Below are 18,850 nucleotides of genomic sequence, written 5' to 3' on the forward strand. Positions count from 1 at the left end.
CACCCTATAGTGACTGGCCCAGGTGCTCCGTGCATCCTTGGCATAGACTATCTCAGGAAAGGATACTTCCGTGACCCAAAAGGGTACCGGTGGGCCTTTGGTATAGCAGCTGTAGAGACTGAGGACACTGAACAGCTGCGTACTTTGTCTGGCCTTTCAGATGACCCTTCTGTAGTAGGGTTGCTGGAGGTTGAGGATCAACAGGTGCCAATTGCCACTTCAACAGTGCATAGACGACAGTATCGCACCAACAGAGACTCTGTGATCCCCATTCATAAGCTGATTCGGCAATTGGAAAGCCAAGGTGTGATTAGCAGGACTCATTCACCCTTCAATAGTCCTATCTGGCCAGTGCGAAAGCCTGATGGCGAGTGGAGGCTGACAGTGGACTACCGTGGCCTGAATGAGGTGACACCACCACTTAGTGCTGCTGTACCGGACATGCTAGAGCTTCAGTATGAGCTGGAGTCAAAAGCAGCTAGGTGGTATGCCACTATTGACATTGCTCATGCATTCTTCTCTATTCCCATAGCACCAGAGTGCAGGCCACAGTTTGCTTTCACCTGGAGGGGAGTCCAGTACACCTCGAATAGACTGCCCCAGGGGTGGAAACACAGCTCAACCATTTGCCATGGACTGATCCATGCTGCACTGGAGAAGGGTGAAGCTCCAGAACACCTGCAGTACATTGATGACATCATTGTGTGGGGTGACACATTAGAAGAAGTTTTTGAGAAAGGTAAAAAGATCATCCAAATTCTTCTGGATTCTGGTTTTGCTGTAAAAAGAAGCAAGGTCAAGGGACCTTCGCGAGAGATCCAGTTCCTGGGAATCAAGTGGCAAGATGGTCGTCACCAGATCCCAATGGATGTGATTAACAAAGTAACAGCTATGGCCCCACCATCAACTAAAAAGGACACTCAAACCTTTTTAGGGACTGTTGGTTTCTGGAGAATGCATATTCCATGTTACAGTGAAATTGTGAAACCTCTCTATGAGGTGACCAGAAAGAAGAATGATTTCAAATGGGGTCCTGACCAATAGAAAGCTTTTGAGCAGATCAAGGAGATTGCGCAGGCAATGGCCCTTGGACCGGTTCGAACAGGGCCAGACATCAAGAACGTGCTCTACACTGCAGCCGGACACAATGGTCCCAACTGGAGCCTCTGGCAGAAAGCACCAGGGGAGACTCGAGGCCGACCCCTGGGATTCTGGAGCCGGAGCTACAGAGGTTCCGAGGCCAACTACACAACAACTGAGAAGGAGATACTTGCAGCCTATGAAGGAGTTAGAGCCGCTTCAGAAGTGATTGGCACTGAAGCACAGATCTTTCTGGCGCCCAGGCTACCGGTGCTGAGATTCATGTTCGAGAATAACCTTTCTCCTGTCCATCATGCCACCGATGTGACTTGGAGTAAATGGACTGCTTTGATCACCCAAAGAGCCCGAATAGGGAAACCTAATCATCCAGGTATTGTGGAAGCAATTACAAACTGGCCAGAAGGCACCCACTTTGGAATGCCACCACAAGAAGTGGTGAGACGAGCTCAAGAAGCTCCACCATATGATCATCTACCAGAGACTGAGAAACAATTTGCTCTTTTCACCGATGGCTCCTGTCGTCTTGTAAGGAACCACCGGAAGTGGAAAGCTGCCGTGTGGAGTCCTACACGACTGGTTGCACAAGCAGCTGAAGGAGAAGGTGAATCAAGTCAGTTTGCAGAGGTAAAAGCCATCCAGCTGGCTTTGGACATTGCTGAGCGAGAGGGGTGGCCGAGACTCTACCTCTACACTGACTCGTGGATGGCAGCAAATGCCTTGTGGGGTTGGCTAAAACAGTGGCAGCAGAATAACTGGCAGCGAAAGGGTAAACCTATTTGGGTTGCTGACCTGTGGAAAGACATTGCAGCTCGGATAGAAAAACTGGAGGTAAAAGTGCGTCATGTGGATGCACACGTGCCTCTGAGTCGAGCCACTGAGGAACATCGACACAACCAACGAGCAGATGAGGCTGCTCAAGTGTTCCAAGTAGACTTAGACTGGGAACACAAGGGTGAGCTTTTTCTGGCTCGGTGGGCCCATGATGCTTCAGGTCATCAGGGCAGAGATGCAACATACAAATGGGCTCGTGACCGAGGGGTGGACTTAACCATGGACACTATTGCACAGGTGATCCATGACTGTGAGACATGTGCTGCAATTAAGCAGGCAAAACGGTTGAAACCTTTGTGGTATGAGGGGAGGTGGTCAAAGTACAGATTTGGAGAGGCCTGGCAAATTGACTACATCACACTTCCTCAGAGCCGCCAGGGTAAGCGTTATGTGCTTACAATGGTGGAAACAAGTACAGGATGGTTGGAGACATATCCTGTGCCTCATGCCACAGCCAGAAATACTATTCTGGGTCTTGAGAAGAAAATTTTGTGGAGACATGGTACTCCAGAGAGAATTGAGTCAGACAATGGGACTCATTTCAAAAACAGTCTTGTCACTGACTGGGCTAAAGAGCATGGTATTGAATGGATCTACCATATCCCATACTATGCACAGGCCTCAGGGAAAGTTGAAAGGTACAATGGTCTGTTGAAGGCTACCCTAAAGGCAATGGGTGGTGGAACTTTCAAAAATTGGGATAAAAATTTGGCAAAGGCCACCTGGTTAGTTAATACCAGGGGATCCATCAATAGGGCTGGTCCTGCCCAGTCAGACCTTTTGCATACTACAGATGGGGATAAAGTCCCTGTGGTATGTGAAAGAAACCTGCTGGGTAAAAGTGTTTGGGTCTATCCTGCTTCAGGCAAAGGTAAACCTGTCAGGGGTATTGCTTTTGCTCAGGGGCCTGGACATACCTGGTGTGTGATGATGGAGAATGGTGAAGTACAATATGTACCTCAAGGTAATCTGACTTTGGGAGAGAATCCTTAATTTGACAGCTGGTAAAGTATAGAGCCTGTATGTAATATATGGTATGGAATAAGGGGTGGAATGTCCTGGTTTGAGCCAGGATTAAGCCAATTTTTCTTCTCACTGATTTTTTTTTTCCTTCAGTAAGCTTTCTTGTAACTAGCAACTGTGTGTTCTGCTAGGCTGATAAGACAGTGGAATGTTTTTCTAACTACTGAGGCTTCAAGGTTACACCTTCACTCCACCGGCTCAGACACTATGGGGAGATCTCTGACCCCCCCCGTGGGAGGCTGAGTTAGACAGACAGCAAAATTGGCCAAAGATATTCCATTCCATATATCTACGTAGGCTCAGAGGAAGGACAGAGATCTTAGAAGACAGCTTCCTCTTTCTTCTCGCCGCTCTCTTCCGTCCATGGCCGGCGTCCGGGGAGGACTCTGCTCATCCGTCACCGCCGACCCTTAGGCTCGAGCTCTCCTGACCCTCATAACTCTCCGCTTTCTCCAGCAGCGGCTCCGGGATTTCTCGGGACTCTTGCCAGTTCAGGGGAGTGCTGGGGGAGTTGCTGGGGGTGGGGGGAGGCGAGAGGCTTTTGCCCACATCTGAATATATCTGTATATAATTGTATATATTTTCTTGTGTGATTCATTAGTGTTTTAATTAAAGCTGTGTAGTTTAGTTTTCAATCCAGCCAAGTCTCTCTCTTTTTCTCTCTCTCCTTCCCTGACTGGGTGGGAGGGGGAGGGGATCGAGAGCATTGTTGTCGGACCTGAGTCAAACGGTGATAGTGGGTCTTTCTAAGTCTTTACATTCAAAAAAGTGCTCCAGAGCTGGTATGAATGAGGTGTGTATATACATATATATATATATATATATATATATATATATATATACATACATACAAACGTATGTTCAAGATAAACTTCTCCTTTGAGCTGCCTCCGCATTTCTCAGTTCCGAATATCACTTTTACTGTATATACGATTTAACATGTTTATTTGTACCAGATGTTTTCAACTTAGTAAATAAATTTTGACTAGGTGTCTATGTTAATGAGAGTTAATGACAAATCAAATATGAGAAGACAAACAAGCATACTCAGATTGTGCCCACTTTGCAAAATACCCTGAGACAGTTGTCAAAAGAAGTTTTGAAGTCTTTCTACATTGTGTTTGCATATATACATTATTTCACTTTGTTTTAAAATTTGTATTACTCATAGAAGAGCTGGGAGGGAACCAGTTGTCCTCTTTCTATGGAAATCTACTGAGCTCATTTGTGTTTTTCTTCTGGAGAAGGGGAAGAGGAGAGAAAAGAAGGGGAGAGAAGAAGGGGAGGAAGGAGGAGAGGGAGGGAGAGGGTAGTGAAGGGACTTTGGTATTTCCTTTGAAACAGAAGTATTTTAAAATTTATGTAATTCAAACTTTTTCTTTCAGTAGAGTAGAAGTAATGAATTTCGATGTTGATATTTAAAAAATTATAGTATAAACTGGAAAAATGTCATACCATTATGGATGTTATAAAATTATTTTCCTAAAAACATCAACGTGGAATTTTAAGACCTGATTTTTAGTATGATATGTTTACAACATGCCATGTATCTCACTCTTGCTGGAAGTTATTCCAAATTGACATACTACTATTAGCTTTCTCTTGTAAGTGACCTTTGTCATAAGCTTTTGATCTATTTCTACCTCAAAGACATTTTGCTATGGTGTATAAGAGAGGTTAAAAAAATTGAATTACTTCCCTCTCCCAAAAAAAACCCAACAAAAAAACCCCAAAGCATTTTTAAGATGCAGCATTTTATTTTTAGGGATTCATATGAATAGCCTGATTTGCACAAGTGCTGCACACTCAGCATTATCTGTCTGTGGGAACTGAGTACTTGATGCTTTTTAGAAATCACAAGAGGATCCATTGAAAAGTAATACACAGGATATTTCTATGTGAACATCATGCCCTTGTGATAGCTTCTCTGCAAATTTGTCAACTCTGCTGTACTACATAACACTTTTCTCCATTTGACAGCAAAAATATTCAGTTAAATACACATGAATTTGTCTAAATAGTGTTAAACATCTGAATCTAAAAGGAGGAGCATTCTTTTCTTTAGAAATTGTTAGCTGAAATAGTGTAGTATTGTGCTCTTCTGTCTGAAACTTAGACAATGTCATAACAACACAAATTTTAAATATATCCCAAAATCTCTACATTTTGATATTTAAAGCAATTAAACTGTTTTCTCTATGTTCTAAATAAATAAATCTCTCCAATACTGGAAGAAGAGATTGCTACACCTTTCAGTTATTTATTTACTATAGTCTTTTAACAGCAGATAGAATAAATGTGATGATGTTGTCTTGTTTACTGTTAATGTCAAATGACACTGCTGTTGAAATGTCATACAGTTCAGTATTTTACCTAAGAACCTTTTCCCATACTTGGATTGAAATTGTTCACACTTAAAGATATCTATGTAGAAAGCCTTTTTAGAGATGGGTGCAAAGAGCCAATGACCGTGCTATGCAGATGTCTATGTGAGATGACTGAGGACAGGGAGAGACTCAAAAGTTTATTTCCCAATATTATCTTCTTTTGACATATGTATGTGAAGGACATTAAGAGTCTGTTATATAGATCCTGGTGTACGTGTTAAAATTGTTTGTCATATAACCAGAAAAAAACTAAGATCAGGGACTAGATTCTGACTCAATGTTCACCAAAATGAATACAGAACAAGCTCAGGACAGTCAATGGCTTTCTGTTGGATTTATAGCAGGGTAAGAGAAAAAAAATGTGGTTCAAGGCCTTTTAGTGCATTATGACAATGCAAAGTTCAGCTACCTTCTTTGAGAGTTCATTTTCTTTCAGGCTGTCCCTTCATTCTATGGCATTTGCATTGCAGATTCCTACCCTGCTCCTCATGAAAATATGTAGCTGTTCATATCCTTGTTCAGTTTTTATAGATTACTTTGATGTTCAGAATAAATCTCATTATGCTGCAGACCAGAGAGGGCAATTCCTTCCACCAAAGCATTACAATTAGCCAATCAACTATGTAGGGGTTTTTTGTTGGTGGTTTTTTTTGGGTTTTTTTTTTGTGTTTTGTTTTTTTTTTTCTTCCATAATTCAATGCAGTGCTCATCACCCTAACATATCTATTGTGACTGGGTAGGTCTGCAGTGAAACTCTAGGCAGCAGAGTCAGAATCTGATTTTACAGTTTCAGCAGTAGTTCAGCTGCCCAAATATTTAGAAGGAGGCAAACCAGTGATTTGATGAAACAATAGGGGGAATGCAATAATATGAAATGAAAAGTGTTTACTATTTTTAAAATTATTTTTTACTTTACAGAGTATTAATCTTCAAAAGCTCTCAAACTTTGGTTCACAAATTAAATTACTTTATTTATTCTCCCATTTTTAAATTTAAACAAAGTAAATTAAGTCCCAAATAAAATGTATAGCTAATAATTGAATCATTATGTTCTGTACATTTGGAAAGTAAACGTATTGGCTTTTACAATCATTCTTCTAGCAAGGGTTGCAAATTTTTAACAAATTGACTCAGATTTAGCAGTCATTCCTTAGGTCCTGATTGAACTAGGTTTTGGTTATGACTATTACTTAGTGAATAAAGTTTTTATCTTAAAATTCATCACAGATTACAGAAGGTACTGTCCTAAAAAATTAAGATGCAGAATATGTTATGGATTATTTTGGCCTATCTGAAAATAAAACATACTTTATTCATTGATAAGTTTAGCTCTTTTTACAGTTGCCTGTTATCTACCTTTATAGGTTTTTTTCAATGTTTATTACTAAATCAGTTAGTTCACACTTAAGTATAGAAATACCTTTTAGACAAACACTCCACTTCCCACAAGCAACCACAAGCAACTCCCAATCCAACTTTATATTGGAGTAATGATATGAAAAGAAAAGCACCATGTTAATTAAATTGATAGTAAAGGATCTAAATCAGGAAACCATTTATCCTTGTTAACTACTAAAAAAAAAAAAAATTGGAAGCAAGCCCTCTCAGGGATATATGCAGCAAGGAGAAACTATTTAGCGTTTATTTAACTTTTAGCTGCTGAATAACATCTGGAATTTTTCTGTCCATGACAGACTGGAGCATGTTGGTTCATATATTAAATGCATATTTCAGCAATAAAATGTTATTTCTGGTATTTGTTTTTAAATGATATTTCATTTTCAAACGGGCCTGAATTCAAAGATGAGTATAAATCTACAGCTCCAGAAAGTGATAGAAAATATAACAGACTTGATAAAATTAATGCCTGAGCTGCTATTGCAGCTGTATATCTAAAGCAAAACTAATAGGTTGACTATTTCATCCTATAATAAAAACTGTTAGTTACTATATTAAGGAAGCCTGATGCTTGAAAAGAGATGGATGATGTAATTGTTACTATTACCAGCAAAGCGTGGCTTGATGTGTCTGGCTTTTCAAAACCCGAATGTCCTGGTTACATTGGAGCTGAGTAGTAACACAAGAAGTCTTCTGAGTTTGTATTTTTAAACACATTTTCTTTTAGATGCATTTTCACAACTTTATTCTGAGATTATTAATATGTAATAGTAATTAGTAATAATTAATATGGAAAACGTGGTTTAAGAACTTTTCCAGATACTACAAGTTGTAAAATAAAAAAACCTAAAATTCTGCAAAATAAAATTCCAAAATATTTCATTTGAGGTTCATCACAGGGAAAACAAAGAAAAAAACAGTTTCTTCTGTATGTATATTAAGGCATATATTATATTCTGGCATATAGTAGTGATTTATCTGGATTTTAGAGCCCAAGTAGTCTCTGAGGGTTGCGGTTTTAATTGTGGTTGTTCATCTACTTCTTCCTAGTAATTTAGAGTAATGATATTGGCCGGTGTTACCTAGAACATGAAATATGCAGGTTATAATCTCTTTTATTTTTAAAAGATATATTTATAGGAAATACTCTTCACATATTAAAATAATATACAATAGGCAAGCCATCCTTTGGGATAGTGACAGTTCTTGTCATAAGGGTATCTCCTCTGGATCCACAGAATATATATGTTAACCCATCAAAATTACAAACACAGGTTTTGAAACATTGGTATGTACTTACATTTACAGGGCTGTAACATGCTTCCTGCCATCAAGGATTTTCAGTTTTCTATTATGTGACATGTTGGGGTTCTTTGATACATTAAGACTACAACCAAGGCTATTAAGCCTTCTGAACCAATGTACAGACCCCTTTCTGCTAAGTGCTAATTTTCACTAGCTCTTAGAACTTTTTAGTTGATTATAAATAGTTGAACAACTTCTGTCAACTCAGAGGAGAGCTATGAGGTGCAGCCATAAGAGCCATTTCTCTGACTGTGATCACCCTGGGAGTGTTTTCCCCATCTATACAACTCTGAATGAATGAGTTGTCCTCTTACAGTTGTGCAAGAAGAGTTTGTGTCTGTATTTTTGCCACTTTCTGAACTATGGTTCATAGCTATTGTTTGGTGACTGAGTAATAATGATAAGGCACATGGACCCTGCAAAATCTCTTAAAGAGTGAGATTTTTCTGGAGATAGATGATAGGAACTTTGAAAAAAATAAGAATGCAAGGGTTAAACAGAGCTGTAGATAAAATTCTGGCTGCTTGTCATCAGATGCTACCATTTATGTGAGTGAGTGAATATGCAGAGCACGATCCAGCTGCCCTTGCAGCAGTGAGCGTGTGCATCTGACCTGCTTGTGATGTATTACTGGACCAGCAGCAGTGAAAAGCTGACTTGACATTGCTATGGAACTAACATGAATTCGTAGTGTCAGTAGACGCAGAGCAGAGTTTGAGAGATGTTATGACAAATAGAAATGACTCGTGTAGAATATTTTTGTGTTGTTTTTTTTTTTACTAACGGGGCATGAACTTGGCATTTTATCTGAGTAGTCCTTTCTCCCAAGATCATGTTATTTGGAAATGTTCGGGCCTCTCTTGTTTTTGTTCAGGTCTGGTTCTCTGTTGCAGCCATAAGGTTTTGTTGTTTTTTTTTTTTTCCCTCATGGAACAGAAAAAAGAGACAGTCGAAAATACAGAAATATAGTGAGAAATATAGCAGCCCTAACTGGCATTACTAGATATCGAGTAAGTTCCTGGAGGGAACCTGGAGGTCATTCACCCTTTTAAAGACAGGGGCAAAAATTGTACTAGGACATAACTATGTCAGGACAGGGAATTTTCAAAAAGCCAGCTGGTAAATGTAGAGTCTTCAGCTAGAAATTACTGCAGCTATTAAAACAGTTTAAAGTTGGTAGAGATTTTAATACCTGCTCATATGAATGCATTTCTGTGTATAGGTACCTCTATATGCACACACCATCTTTCTGTGAATGTGTACATTAAGATAGAGCCACCTGGTACTTCAAGTAAAAGTTCACCAAAATAAAATAAATAAATAGATAAATAAATAAATAAATGAATGAATAAATAAATAAAATTATTATTTGACATGTTTTGTACAAAGCTTCTCTAATTGTGTACTTACCAGTTACTCTGTTCACTTTATGTAGATTTATCTGCATCTTGTCATCCAGATGTAGTGCTTGATGATTGATATTTTTTGTGCTGATATAAATCCATTGGAAAGGTCAAGATAAATTCTGGAAGCAAAATATTGAAATCCATTATTACAAAAAAATATCAGGCCTTTACATGAACTTGGTTTTATATATAGTATGTTCTGTTAGCAGTACTGTGGTAAGTCAATTTTTTCCTTTCTATAGTTAATAAAAATACAAGCAGAAGAAAATAAAATTATAGAAATTAAAATCTCACACTTGCAAGAATTTATAATTAGGTATAGACCAATTTTTTAATACAGTTATACATGCTGTACCTGGAACATATCAGAATGACTCTGAACTTGTATGCTAGCAAGACAAAAAGAAAAATAAACTCATCTTGCTTGGTGTTTGTTTGTTCACAATAAAATAAGTTTTTTAAAGAGGATTTAAACAATTGTCTATAGAGAAGATTGCAGCAAAAAATACAGTAAATAATTTGATTACTAGATACCTGGATCATGTAGAGCATAATATAAGTATATAAATTCAATTCTACTCTATCATATTTATAGTAAATCTATTTCCTGTTTACTTATGCAGTTAGGAATTTGATCTGGAAAAAATATGCAAAAATACACAACAGCATTTTTATGGTAACACTATTGAATTATCAGGAAGGGGAAAGCAATGTGCTTTTTTCTGTGAGATGGACAGTTTTCAGGAGTACCAGTTGTATATTGCTAAAACTAATGCCTTGAAAGAAAACTCATCATAATGCAAAATAGAACCTTCTATCTGCAAGGTTAAGTATTTAAAATGCTTGATTGCAAATAATGCAAATAAACAATAACTAATGCTGTATATATATAAAAACTTCCATGTACTGGAGTCAACCAGGAAGGTTTAATAAACAATATTTCAATGATACCTTAGCCTATTCCTCTTATTTATTCTAAGACAGGGTCTTTCATGGCCATTTTCAGTGAGGCAACATAGGACTTCTGAACAAGATGAAAATAACTGTCTTATAAAACTTGTGGGAAAAAGGAAGGAAAATACACCAAGTAATTATAGAATAATACAGAAATATTACAGATCACGTATTAGATAGTTACTGTGTTAATTAAAAGAAGTCTGTTCATAAATGAGTGGTTACTTAGCAACATACGATTTAGTGACTGTTATACAACGCCATTCAGTAATTATAATAAAACCATAGACTGACCAGAGCTTTAACAAATCTGAGAATTTATGTTGGGTATGAAAACATAACCTATGTCAACAGCAAATATTTGGTCTTACAAAAAATGGAAGAAATCTGCTCCCTCAAGTAGAGTTAGAACTAATGGCTAAATTACCTTTATTTGCATTTAGAATTCAGTCAGTCATATTAATGTAACAAATTCTCATCTGTCAGAAACAGATAACATTTCAATGTTTTTATCTTGTAAAAGGTTTTAATGCTATTTCCCCTGTTATTTTTTACAGGAAATGTCACTTTTTATTTCCTGAAAGCATATTATTTCTTAAATACTGCTCCTCCTAGCTGCAGAAAACATCCTTCCAATCTATGTTGCAAGCTCACATTTTAGACACAGTGACTGTGGCTGTTGTGGAATAGTAATTATCAAAGGCTCACATTTGTTAATCACATTCCACTTACTAATTTTCCACATGGAAACATGGAACATTGCACCCTTAGTCTTTTCTAATTCAGTTGAACTCTTGACACCAAAGATTGAGAGGCACATTTAAACTTAAGATAAACTGGGATAGATCCATTAAATTGTTATTAGAATAACTCACTAGAAGTTTATTGCAGTGGGTAGTTACAGGAAGAATCTAGTCCATGGGAATAACCCTTTGTCTTACTGAGACCAGTTACGACATCCATAATGTTTAGTCATTTCCTCAAAGTCAATGCACAAAGGTGGGATGGTAATGAATGTGCCACAGGATTGCTCTGTGACAGGCGTACAGCAAGGGCTGATGTAGCTATTTATGCAAGGCTAAACCAGTCAATACTGAAGTAAAACAAACAAACAAAAATTTTTCAGTGGCTTCAATTGGACTTCAAAAGTTTGGGTTAAATCTTATATAGACTACTTTCAGGTATAGTTATAGAAACATTACCTTTCAGGACAATACTATACAAGAGTATACTTGACAACTGGATCTAGCTGTTGAATTTAGTAGTTCCCACCAATGTTTTATTTTCAAATACTTTATTCCTTTATTCAACTGACTTTATTCCTTTTGAAATGAGACTGGTGGAGAACCCGAGTATGTTCAAATGTATGGTGGCACAAAATTGTAAATAGCTTGATAATAATAATAAAAAAATTTGCATTGACTATCTACAAATATTCTTTGTTATAATATACGTTACAAAATTGTTTATGATCAGCTTTTTTCACTGTATGTTTGAAAACAGAATTTACAAGCAAGTCTGCAAAAAGAAAATGGCTCTAAGAGAAAAGGAAGGCTATTTTATTTTATTTTAATTAAAGAAATTGATGTAACTTCATGTTCTGAGCTGTATAGTACAACATATCTTATAGAAAAAGGGTGGAGAAATTGGCATAATAATTTTTTGTGCCTATATTCATTCCTGCCTTGTGCTGAGTAGTCATGGAATTCAAAAGGAGCCAAAGCTAACCAGCATTGTATAAGATTGTGTTTCATTTTCCTCTTAGATATGCATAGTGAGTCTTTTCTTTTTTCTCTCAGTCTTCCTGAATAGCTCTCACACAAGGATTAGGTGCATCTGTTTACATGCCCAATAAATAATTAGCAAATGCTGAGTGGAGGCTACATTGAAACATACCCAAAGCTTATGTCTTTTTTACTTGCATTTGATCTTTATAATGTGAGCAGCCTGATATTATCCAATTAATCTTATGCAAGATACTTAGCACACAGAAGGTTTAGTTTTAATTTACTAGGTTATAAGTAGCTGTAGTCTCCCTGCTATGTGTAGCATTTTGCAGCCATAAATTATTTGTTAGCAGTTATGTCTTAAAATGTAACAAATGCTTGTTTTCCGTGTCCTGAATTCAGAACAATTGTGAAACTGAGAACAAAGGCACTTGAATAATTTAGTGCTCCATAGGTCTTTTCTGATAGGAAAGTTACATTTGTGCATTTTGATTGAATACTCACAACAATAAATACATATTTTATGCATGAAAATAGTATAATTAAAAGAGATAATATATGCATATTTTTCATCCCTAAGCTTTCCATAGGTCCTAGTCAAGCTCATTTAAATAGACTGGAATATTAGAATTGCTACCATTACTATTAGAATTATTATTAGTGTCATTATTATTTGTAGACTCGAAGGATGCTTTTTCAGTTGATACGTCAAATAAGGCATTAATGTTGAAAATGAACGGGCAATAACTTCTCTGTCAGAACAGGACCACTGGCATCAAAATGCATGAAGATTTTTTGGAAGAAGAAAGTATTCATATTTTGGATGTAATTTGCTTTTTATATTCTTCACCACCTTTTGATGCTATCTTTGACACATATTACAGAAGTTCTGGGGTATCTGGCTTGGAGAAAGTATTTTAAAGAAGAGGAAAATAATAAATCAATCCCAGCAAATCTCTTACTATATTTTGTGTAATTTTTGGCCAAGTGGTCATATTTCAGCTTTAAGATGTATGTTGATAATCCAGGCTGGGACCTGACAAGAAGGTGCAGTAGCTCTTTCCTGACGCATATGTCTGCTCTCCCTCATGCAAAAGACAGAGTATATAGAGTACATATTGGGGTGTCACTTTGACAGGGAATTAGGACACTTCAAGTCACATGGCTCCTGGGGACTGGGATAGCTCTCAAATCCTGCTACATTGATGTAGTCAGAAGTAACTCCCTGAGGCATTAAATAAACTACCCAAACACACATAACTGCAAAAAACAACAACCTCTTCACTCTTGAGGTATTCCTAGCCTTAGAGAGTCCAGATAAGTATTACTGGAGAAATTTGGATGCAAAACTGGTCTAGTAATTTTCAGATTGGCTCACTACAATTATGTGGGGAACGGTACACCTTCTCTCCCCTCACAGAAGACTAAACAAAATGCCTTTCAAGCCAGCAAAACAAGAATGGTGTCTTTTTGCTGATTCAGCCAAGGACGGACTAGAACAGGCTCCTTGCTCTACCAGGTAAGTCCACAACAAGAAAAGAGCACAAGGGTTATGATAACTGGCAGCAAAATGGACACTAGGTGAAAGACTGCCTCTGACAGGGTATGTACCTGGCCAGTGCTAACTGGCTAATTTGAACCGTGGTACTTTACTCGAACAGTGACTTCTGATCTATAAAAGAGGGCAAGTTCTGCAGGCCCACGGCTCCCTGCCTGCCCGGGGGGAGACCCTGCTGCAGTACTGGAAGCCACCTGGAACGCCAGCACCGCTGTTCGGAGAAGCAGAGGGGGAAGAGGGGGCTGCCCCGCAACCGCTGCCCAGAGAAGCCGAAGGGGTGGGCGCCTGTGCCCTCTCCACGGGGAACCAGCCCGGTCCCCAAGGGACTGCTGCTCACCGGAGCCTGCCTGGCTTGAGCTGCCCGGTCTAAGCCTGGCCGAGCCTAACACTGGAGCTGAAACCAAACACAACCGCAGCCTGCAGCTGCCTGCCCGGCCCACCTGCCCCTCTGCCCCAAGGTTGGAGCCGCGTCTGCCTGCCCACCTGCCTGCTGCTGGGGGGTCGCCCCTGTTACCGGGAAGCCGGCCCCCTACGGACCTGCTACCGAGCCCTGCCATCCGGAAAGAAGCCGCATCCCAGGAGCCACACGCTACGGGAGGGTAAACGCACACACACAGATACATTCTCTTAACTTTCCTGCTGGACTCAGCTCCTACCCTATACTCCATTGATTCCACACCTCTCCCTCGGAGAGTACATGTAATAAGACCATAGTACTTTTGAATTATTTTCCTGACATATCCCCAGCCTACCTCTCCTGAACCTTGGTCCCTCAGTTTATGTTAACCCTTAATAAACCAGTTAATTAGTAGACTAAACATTGGTCTCAGTATCAATTTGTGAGCGGGATGAGGGTGTTACTAAAATATGGTCCCACAGCGGCCGTTCCTCTGTGAAGGCGAATGCCACGTGTGAGCCCTAGGTCTTATTCAAAACCTCTCCACACTGGGGGAGGAAGCCATGGAAGCATCCTGACTGCTGGTAGCCCCCCTGGCATCGGCTCGTGACAAATTAATATTATAGTCTGTCACTCCAGAAGCAATTATGGATCATTAGCTTTAATAACGAAAAATTAAATGGCATTGTAAACAAATGGCATCGCCTACACAAATGGCTTCGGGGAGCTGGAAAGCATTCTTTTTTCCATCTGAGCTTTAAGTACAGTACAAGCCTGATCTCCTCTGAAATTAATGTACTTTTTAAATTTTCTTCAATGGGACAAAGATTTAATTACTTAATTCCTATGTGTTGCATTCCCAGTGTTTTCTGTTTCCTTGAAGGAACGTATGCACTTGTACCCTGAAGTTGCTGTGAATTATGTGAGCTATCACAGTACACCTAAAGCATGGTATGCAAATTGAAGATAGAAATATCACGGAATTTTTTGGAACCCATTTGATGGCCGTGTTGGTAATATGTAATTATTATTAAGTATTTACAAAATACAATTTCCAATCATTAGATATTCATTGCACATTTAGCAGCAGCAGACCAAGTCACGGACCTTTCCTGCAGAAACCTTAGACACAATTGAAGGACACTAAGAATGAAAAATTTGGGCAAGGCTGTGAATGCAGAGAGGGATTGCTGCTCACAAAATTCTTGGCTGACAGCAGAGAGTACAGGTAATTTGTCATTTATGCTTCTTGTTTTACAATTTATTTATTTTTTAAAATAATGTAAAATAGTTGATATAATTATTTTCACTTAAAATGGATATGATTTTAAATTGATTGCAAATTATTTTCTAAAGAATGTGTTATAACTCAAATTTAAATAATATACAAGAGAAAAATATTATGTTCCATGAGACATCAATATTTAGCACACTCAGTATTGCAGAATTAGAAACTTACGTTTTGCCTATCAGCAGGACTAATTGTGTGACCCATTTAGTAGGAAACTTATGTAACATCAAACCAGGTGGAGAAGTCAGAGCAATAAATGTTAAAGTAGAATTCAGTCTGAAATATGACATAAGTGGACATGCGGACACTTTCTCCAGTAGCAAATAGAAAATTATGTACTGAAAGAAGTTTCACATAGTGCACTCAGTTAAAGAAAGTGAGACAAGACTGTAAGTCATGCTGCTGGTTGGTATCATATGAAACACTTGCCCAGTTTTGCTTCTCTGTTATACTATAGAACTTTTTATTCTTATAAAGATTTTGATAAAATTTTATCATAACCTGGACGTTTTTCTCTGGCAAGGACATCTATTATTATTAATTATTTATAGCTTGACCATGTTTGAGTTCAATAGCCATGAATTAATTGCGTGCTCTCTGTACTTGTGAATCAAATAAATTAAAAAAAAGAAACTATAATGGAACAAGATTATACAAAAGGTTATTATCCAGAGATTTTGCAACTATGACTACAAATTAATCTACTTTTTTTGTTGTTTACAATTGTGTAGAATGAGAACACCAGCTTTACCAGATGTCCAAGCATAGTCAGTTCTTTCTGTGTTAAAGGATATCCACCACCTTCTGTCACATGACTAGACTCACTGTGCAAATTGAGTATAGGCAGCTGGTCCAACAGCACATGGAAGGGGTAGATTTTTTCCACATACTTAAATGAACACACAATGTTTTCTCACATCAGAGCTTACATCTGCCTTCTTATTTGAGCCTGTAGAGTAAAATGGAGAGAGAAAATCCAGATCTTAACTGTAACCACCTGATGCTCTCAAAGCCCATTTAGCACAGGTCAGAAAAACTGAGCAGTAAATTGCCAGAAGTCTTCAGCATGCTTCCTGTCATCATATGTCTAACTGATGGAATTTCTTAATTTAGTGATATAATTCCATAATTGTACAAATATTTTAATAGGCGAATCGGACTGGAAAATTGAATCAGGCCCAATGTGATATCTCAATAACATTCACCTGACTAAATATTCATATGTACAACCTTTATATGTCTATCCCAGTTACAAACATTACTGCCAAGATAATCCTAATATAAATGTCTTGATTCACATGACACAGTTTCTCTTTCTTCTACAGTATATTGCCGTTTTCAAGGCTTCTTTCCTTGCCCAATCAGTTTTAGGCATTTCAGGTTTAAATAAGGAATAAACAAAGGGAACTATAAATGTGTACATGCCTGCAGGGGTATGATGTTATTAAGTATCACCGAGACATGGTGGGATGACTCCTATGACTAGAGTGTGGGGATGGTTGGGTATAAACTCTTTAGGAAGGACAGGCAGGGCAGAAGAGGAAGGGGTGTCACCCTCTATATCAATGACCAGCTGGAGTCTGTGGAGCTCCACCTGGGGATGGAAGAGCAGTTGATTGAAACTTTATGGGTCAGGGTTAAAGGGAAGACAGGGTCAGGAGATATCAAAGTGTGGGTCTGCTACAGGCCACCTGACCAGGATGAACAAGTGAATGAGCCCCTCTAGAGGCAAACAGGAGCAGCTTCTCACTCACAGGCCCTGGTCCTAATGCGGGACTTCAACCACCCTGATATCTGCTGGAGGAATGACAGAGTAAAGCACCACCAATCCAGGAAGTTCTTGTAGTGCATTGATGAAAACTTTCTCCTCCAAATGTTAGAGGAACCAATGAGAAAAGGTCTTATGCTGGACTTTTTTCTCACAAGTAAGGACAGGGTAGTTGATGATGTAAGACCTAAGGAAACTAGGCTGCAGCAACCATGACATGGTTGAATTTAGGATCCTTGGGGCAGAGAGGAAGGAATGAAGCTAGCTCCCTACCCTCAATTTCAAGAGGGCAGATTTAGGTCTCTTTAAGGATCTGCTTAGTACAGATCAAAGCCCCAGATGGGAGGAGAGCCCAGGAAAGCTGGTCCGTATGCAAGGATTAGCTCCTTTATGCCCAGGAGCAATGTGTCCCAACAAAGAGGAAGGCAGGTAGGAGTGCCATGAGGCCTGTATGGAGGAGCAAGGAGTTTCTGGACAGAGGTAAATGTAAAAGGTTTACAGAGAGTGAAAGCAGTGACAGGTATCCTGGGGGGAGTACAGAAAAGTTGTCAGAGAAGCAACGGATCGGGTAAGGAAGGCCAAAGCATAAACAGAGTTAGACCTGGCCAGAGATATTAAGAACAACAAGAAAAGTTCCTACAGGCATGTCAGTGATAAGAGGAAGACTAGGGATAATGTGGGCCCAGTCCAGAAGGAAATTGGAGACCAGGACACAGAGCAGGCTGAGGTACTGAATGACTGCTTTGCCTCAGTCTTTACTGGCAAAAGGTCTGGTCACACCATCTAAGTTAGAAAAGGCAAAGGCATGGACTGTGAGAAGGAAGATCTCCCCACTATAGGAGAAGAGCAGGTTTAAGACCATCTGAAGGACCTGAAGGTACGGAAGTCCATGGGGCTGGCCAATGGACTGACCATCATTTTTTAAAAGTCTTGGCAGTCTGGTGAAATTCCCACTTACTGGAAAAAGGGAAACATAACTCCCATTTTCAGGAAGGGAAAAAAAGAAAACCCAAGGAACTCTAGACCAGTCAGTCTCACATCTGTGCCTGGCAAGATCATGGAGCAGATCCTCCTGAAGGCTCTGCTAAGACACATGGAAAACAAAAGGGTGATTGGTGACAACCAACACAGCTTCACCAAGGGCAAATCCTGCCTGACTAACTTGGTGTCCTTCTACAATGGGGTCACAACATCAGTGGACAAAGGAAGAGCAACCAATGTCATCTACGTGGACCTGTGCAAAGCTTTTGACAGTGTACCACACAATATACTGGTATCAAAAATAGAACAGTATGGATTCAATGTATGACCACTCATCAAGGAAATGGCTGGATGGTTGCACTCAAAAAGTGATGATCAACACCTTGATATCCAGATGGAGACCTGAGACGAGTGGTGTCCACCAAGGGTCAGTATTTGGACTGGTGTTATTTAACATCTTTGTCAGTGGCATGGACAGTGGCATTGAGTGCAAATTTGCTTATGACAAGAAACTGTTTGGTGAGTCTGACATGCTGGAAGGAAAGGATGCCATCCAGAGGGAACTTGACAGGCTTGAGAAATGGGCTTGTGCAAACTGCATGAAGTTCAACAAAGCCAAGTGCAAGGTTTTGCACCTGGCTTGGGGCAAATTGAAGCATAAATACAGGCTGGGTAGAGAATGGATTGAAATCACTTTGGAGAAGAAGAAGTTGGGGATGATGG

The sequence above is a fragment of the Apus apus genome, chromosome 5, assembly GCF_020740795.1.
Source record: "Apus apus isolate bApuApu2 chromosome 5, bApuApu2.pri.cur, whole genome shotgun sequence".
Classification (NCBI taxonomy): domain Eukaryota; kingdom Metazoa; phylum Chordata; class Aves; order Apodiformes; family Apodidae; genus Apus; species Apus apus.